Below are 7,119 nucleotides of genomic sequence, written 5' to 3'. Positions count from 1 at the left end.
ATCTCTGAGGGTAATTAAATTTGCTTTTAGCATACCCTGCAGTGGTTGTGCTAAAGTCATATTGATCTTCGTAAACTGCCTTCTTCCCGGGTTAATGTGCCTCACAGATTTCTTGTCTTTTTTCTTCTCGAGCAAGAGAGCCTTCAGTTCTTCCTGCCCCTTGGATAAGTTCAAGATTATCTCCTGGAGTTGAGCATTCTGAGCATGGAGATCTTTGACAGTCTGTCCGAGGTCCATTTTTCTGTTTGCATGAAAACCGTGAGAACATTGATCCCTTTAGAACACCTGTTGTGCAATGTTATGATATGCAATGTATGAAATGTTTTCAAGGACTTTTGGAATCTAACTTTGCATAAACTACCAAAAAAGGAAACTTTTTTTTTTTTACAAAATAGAGCAAAGTTAAATCCCTAAGTCCTCGAAATGGTTAGTTCAATGCCATGATGTTATGATGATGTTATGATGTTATGATGTTATGATGTTATGATGTTAAATAAGTAACAAGCAAGTCACACAACAATCATTCCTAGGTTTAAAGGCTTGCATGAGTTCCATAGGTAAGTACCCTCCCCGCTGAAGTTTGGTTGGTTCAACCTGTCCTAGAATAGTAACCGGGTTCTAGAAGGATCTCAGATCATCGACCTTCCTTTAAGTCCACTTCAGTGCAACACCAAGTGGTTGACCGAAGCTTCCCTAAAGTCCAATCTCAAAGAGTGTAGTATCGAGTCTCAACCAACCTCAGTCGGAACCGAAGCCAGTTATCTCACTACTTTCTAATGGCTAGGATGAGTCAATTAGGGTTCTAAAGGTCTGGTTAATGCTTTGATGACACCACGCGGAAGCCAAATTTTTCCTCAAGTAAACATGAGGAACATCAGGACATCCAAAGTGTCACATTAACCGTAGCCATCATTTTAACTATTCCAGTATACGCCGGATAGTCGCGATGATCTATTGCTACTTACCTAAGGTACACTAGATCCGGGTGTAGGATCTTTCACTCAAGCATAAAATACCCTCAAAAGAAGGAACAATTTAAAACATAAATGATTTTCAAGGTGACCTCTCTTTGTAAGTCCCCAGCAGAGTCGCCAGTTCTGTCATACGGTGAACTGACTTGGGGTATTTTGCTTTTTATCGCAATGTCGCGGATAGCAAGAGTCGCCACCGACTTTTCTTTTATCCAATAAGGAAAGGTGGAAAAGAACAGGAAAGACCTCAATAGATTTTGGGTTCGGGAGGTACATTATACAAAGGGAAGGTGTTAGCACCCTTTGTATCCATGGTTATCCATGGGCTCTTAATTGCTGGATCACTTATGTTATTTTTCTTGTCTGAAAAAGTGCTTGTAAACGGCTTAGAAAATGTTTTGAAAAGAGAGTTTAACTTTGTAATGATTCTCGTATGAATGTATACAAAGTGGTTATCTCGTTTAATTTTGAAAATTGTTTAGAAAAATATAACTCGGTAATGATTCTAGTATGAATGTATACCAAGTGGTGATTTTCCAAAAGAGGTTTTGAAAGGTGTGAGGTGTTGAAAATATTTTAGGTTATGATCCAGTAATTGAGAGTTATACCTTCCTAAGGTCGTTATGAACGTTTCCTATCCTTATGAGGGTAAAACTGTCCTTACTATTGAGAAGTAAGTAATTTTACCCTTTGGATGTTTAAGGGTCGTTGTAGGGCCATCGATAGGTCATTGAAGGCAACAGTTGTAAGGATACCTTAGCATTCGAAGGGACGATCATCATTTAACCGTAGGCTACACCGAAGGATCATCGAGGGACAAAATCATATATTCGAAGGCAACATCCGAGGGACTATGATTTATTTTAAAGGGACATGATGATTTAATCGAAGGGTCTTTGCTAAGGGTATCCCCACATTCGCGGGACATGACCGTTATACCGTAATACCGTAGGGCAGCAAAGAGAGGTCCAAGATCACATATTTAAAGGCCATATTTTAAAGTCAATTAGGTGATTAGGATGAATCTCCACATTAAAATCAATACATTAAAATTAATACATTGAAATTAATTAAGCAATTTAGGGTGGATCTTCATAAGGGTATCCCACAAATAAAGTGGAAGACCTAAACAGCACTCTTTTCCTGGGATATGTGAACCTTTACATAATTCAGCAAACGGGTTAGAATACCAATCAGGGTGCAATCGAGGATTACACCGCAAAAGAAGACACAGCAGCATGAATGTCAGGCAAAACAGTGCATAATTAACATAGAATAGATCAGGTTACGCATAGGACATAACAAATATCAACGGCTATCCCGTTCGCCTCTGCCTCGCCTAGCGAGGGCCTAGCGAATGCTCGCTACATGCTCGCTTAGCGATGTGCTAGCGAGCGACTGCGGGTTTTGAATTTCAGAACAATATGATCTCAGCATGCTGCATGCCTTATTGCATTCAATTACAGAAATAATATGGTCAAACACTCAGGATATCTAGGCGTACTGGAATTCACATGCAAAGTCTAATTACATATCCAAAAATTCAATCATGATGCATTATGTATTTAGAGATTTACAAATTGGAAGCATAAAACAATAATGATACACAAACATGTTTGCAATGGAGTGGTAATGCTGAATTGGCAAGTCCCTTTTGGTATCGGGTTGAGTTGGGCGGCGGTAACTTCGGTGCGGATGAGCGGCCGTTAGGGTTTCTTCACTCCGACTTCTCTGGGTTACTCTCCAGGGTTTCTATGTTAGGGTTTCCGTCCGTCTTCTTCTCTTTTCGTCCCCCTTTTCATTACTGAAGTGCTGGTATTTATAATGCTCTTTTTTGTGACCTAATGGGCTCAGAATGAAGCCCGAAATTTTCTGTTGTCTGTCAGCTTCGCTAGGCGAGCTGGTAGCGAACGTGTAGCGAACGTTCGCTAGGCGAGCGTGTAGCGAACGTTCGCTAGGCGAGCGTGTAGCGAACGTGTAGCGAACATGCCAGTTTTGGGCCATTTTTTGGATTTGGCCATTCGTGAGCTGGGCCTTCCTTCCTTTGAGATCAGTGTCATAAAAATGAGTCGGAGTGCCCTGAAAAATGTCTTTAAATATTAATGGGCAAATTTTGGGGTATGACACTCATGATCCATTTGCATACTCTTATCCTGATCATCTATCATAAGACACTCATCTGCACTTGCATTTTTCAAGTAACGTCGTTGTTTCAAAGGGTTCTTATTATTTATGCCGTAAGACATATAATCTAAGGTTCATATGGTATATACCTATGAAGCAAGTTTGCAGGATCACTATGCTACACTTGACTTTTTGGGTACAATAAACTTTATATGGTCTCCTTTCTAGGCCTAAGTCTTGGGAATCCCTATTTTTTGGTCAAGTCATCTTTGGTTATGAAGTTGGAGGCCATTTGCAAGTTTGACTTTTTGGTCAACAAAGTTAACCATGGGAAGTTGACTTTTTGTTGACCAGTTTCCTATGAGGTCTCTCATGTTAGTCATGATTGGTTTTTGTTCTCTTGATTAAAGCATTCCAATTCAAGTTCAAAGGTTTCAAATGTTCAAATTCAAAAAAATGGAGGGAAAGTACATTTCTTAAAAAATAAGTTACAAACTACAATTCAAGTTCCAAAACTCATTTCAAACACCAAATGAGTATATCACAAAAGGTCATATTGGCATTGTATACAAAAATCCTAATTTTTACCTAAGATTGACTTTTGGTCTAATAGTTGACCAAAGTCAAACTGACCCTAATGCTACCTTTTCTTCATCATAAAGATCTTCTATTTTGTGTGCCTCCAAAGTTCTTCAAGCTCATTCCAAAATATCTTCATGTTCACTTCCACACCAAGACTCCACCATGATGAAATGCCATGCCAAACCTTGATTAGACCATGTCAAGTCTCAAGATCTTATTCTTCATTACACCAAGTTTACCAAGTTTGCAGCAGCCCTGCAAAAAAAAAGACCAAGCCACATTCAATTCAACACCAACATACATACAAATGTGAACTAAAACAGATGTTATCCATATACATCATAATACCATGACCATATGCAACACAATTCAAAGTTCATATTAGCATCAAGCCATAATTCAAACCAGTTCCAAATTTGAGCACAAATACACCTATAAGCTAAGTTCATTCATGTCAAACTAGCATGTGAGCCATAAAAGTTTTCCATCACTAAAAACAAGTGATCATTCCAACTAAGCCATGAAAAGCAATACATACACATATACAAATCCATAACACGAATACCATAGAAGCCCAATACCTAGCAGCACACAAGTCCAAGACATACCATGCAATTCATCATCCAACCACTTACAAACTAACTATCATAGCATACTAACATTCAAAACCAGCCTATAACATCTAAATTTAGCTATCTGTCAATTTGTTAACCAAACTAACCAACTCTCATTCAGTTAATTAACTGTTAATCCTGCAACCACCCTTCAATCCCCCATCAATTACCCAGATGTCACAGTTCTGTCATCATTTCCAAATTCACCAACATCTTCCCATAACCATTACTAATTTTGTTGACAAACTTTTTTAAATGTTAGCCTAATCAAATGTCAGTCATTAACATTTCCATCTTTTAATTTATTCAACCTAACTACTAATTGATGCTAACCGCTAAGCAAATCACCATTCCAAACCACCAATTTCAAACTAACAGATAAGATTTACTTCACAAGCCAATTAAAACTTCCATTTTTGTTTTACCCTAACCACTAACTAATGTTTGTTCAGTCAAATAACTCTAATTGTTTTTTCATTTTCAAAACTAACTAATCACTAATCATCAAACTAACCATAATTGTCACAATTAAACAACTACTAACACTACTCATCTAAACTAATCCTAATTGATTTTCATAATTTATCTAGCAGTTAACTAATTAACAATAGTTAACTACCTTAACTACTTCTCTCCCTAAACAACTATATCCAATTAACTTCCATTTGAATGTTTTCCCAACAACTAACTATTTTTCTCAACTTCTAACATATCATTCAGTTAACCTTTCACTTCCATTTTCTAACTGTCACTAATATTTTATCCGCATTACCAAATTAAAGACCAACTAACACTTCCTTTTTTTAGTTAAATTGTTCGTAGCTATTATCTAATGTAACCAACATTAACTAATTCAATTCATTAGCATTTAAGCAAACTTCATATTCAAAACGTCTAACTACCTAACTGTTCAAATTAACCTAACAACTAACATCACTTCTAACTCAAACTCACACTAACATTGTTAAATCACACTAACTAATTTTGTTCATTTGTCAAACCGATTCAACTAACTCTAACATCCAATCTAACAGCTACCCTAACTTTCAACCAACCTTGCCCTAAGCTGCCAAAATCAGTTACAATTCCCTCCAATTTAATATTCAAGACCCTCTATTTAAACAACCCTTTCTTCAATCATCAACATACATAATTCACTCACCATCACTCTAAATTCTTTGCATTTTCTCTGCAACCTTCTCTCTCACCCCTCAAGTTCCATTAAATCTCTTTTTAAGGTACTCCTTAGAGTTTCACGCCGAAGCTCTGAAAGAGTAGAGCTAAAACTCCCCCATTCTCAATCTCTATTCCTAATAAACTACATCAAATCCTACAGACTAATTTCAGAAGAAGAAAAACTACAAGAAGTAGGGATTCGATGCATACCTGATAGATCTTTGGGTTACTTTCTCCTCTTGCATCTTCATATTCAAGCATATAAACAATTTCCAGAGCTACTCTCCGCTCTGTAGGTAGACATCACTTATTCCATCCTTTCCTTCTTTGCGTCATACTTGTTACTATGATGTAGACGTTGTGGTGGGGAATCAAAGCCCCAATGTCTCCAACTTCGATCCTCATCATATGGAATTTAATTTTGATTTGAGTGTTCTAGTGTTATTGAGGTTTCATTTCAGATCAGGGCTTGTGTTTGACTTTTAGGTGAAATAAGGTTAAGAGATGGAAAAAGGATAGGAAGGGGAGCTTAACGATGGTGGTTTTTGGTATTTCTGGGTGGCTCCTCCGCTTCTGGTGCGATGATTTCCGGTGAGAGAGAGATATAAGAGATGGAAGTAGCACGTTTAGAGAGAGGAATGGATGAACATAAAATGGGACTTCACCGTCCCTTTGCCCTCATTCAGTCGGACTTCAGTCTAAGCCCAAAGGGCCTTCACTCCATGTACACCCTGATTATTGATACACCTTTCTCCCTGAAATAATAGAGAGTTGCACCTTGGGCCTCATTAGTCTGGGCCCAACGCCTCTTTTACTGGCCAGATACACCCCTTTCACTATTTACACCCCCTGGCAGTGATTGATCATTTAATTATTATTTTAAATTTCTTTTTATTTTTTTTGAAAATATACATTAAAAATGGACATTTTAATTACACATGATTCACTAGATTAGGATTTTAATTAGGTTTAATGATTGGATTTAATCTTTGGTTCAATTTAGGAATAGGTTAGAAATTAGGGTTTTGACATGTTAAATTCAATTTCTAGTGCCTTTAATTTTTCTTTATGACATCATGTGTTTGATGTATGACTCTTAGCATGTCCATCTTATTGATTGATTAGTGGATCAAACTTGTGTTGATCAATTAATCACATTTGTGAATTATGATTTAGTTGTATGAATTTTCAAGGACACATTTGCATGCTCCCTTATGATTCATGTTCAATTAAGTGATCACAAGTCTCTTGATCAGTTGATTGGAATTATATCTTTATACTTACCCATGCACTTGATCCATCAAGTCAATGCTAATCCATTTCCCATTCAAAATCCTAAAGATAAGAAGTCATCAAGACATGTTCATACTAAACTTCATACTATTCTTTGGCACATCATCCTTTTCTTCCAATATTTTCCCTAACTTGTTCAACACAAAACAAAACTTCCTTTTCCTTTTCAAACTTAAAAACCCTTAAACCATTTTGATGCGAATTATGTGCCATGAGTCTTAAGAAGTGGAGAAGGAATGTGGGGGAGTCTTCATATCCTTGTTCTGAATATATTTAGATATGGGATGCTTGACCCATTTATTTAAAGTATCAACTCCATTCATAGAATCTAGTGCAATTCAAATCAAAATAACTTTCAA

General features: G+C 37.0%; 1 long non-coding RNA gene across 1 annotated transcript; it reads right to left on the bottom strand.

Annotated features, from left to right (window-relative positions):
• Positions 1 to 3,542: 3,542 nt before the first annotated feature.
• LOC127120155 (uncharacterized) lies at positions 3,543 to 6,186 on the bottom strand. Its single transcript, XR_007803137.1, has 2 exons — positions 5,678 to 6,186; positions 3,543 to 3,932 (listed from the first exon to the last, which is right to left on the bottom strand). It is a non-coding gene; the product is annotated as an uncharacterized LOC127120155 (long non-coding RNA).
• Positions 6,187 to 7,119: the final 933 nt, after the last annotated feature.

The sequence above is a fragment of the Lathyrus oleraceus genome, chromosome 1 (assembly GCF_024323335.1).
Source record: "Lathyrus oleraceus cultivar Zhongwan6 chromosome 1, CAAS_Psat_ZW6_1.0, whole genome shotgun sequence".
Lineage (NCBI taxonomy): Eukaryota > Viridiplantae > Streptophyta > Magnoliopsida > Fabales > Fabaceae > Lathyrus > Lathyrus oleraceus.
This window is presented reverse-complemented; position numbering and strand designations above follow the sequence as displayed.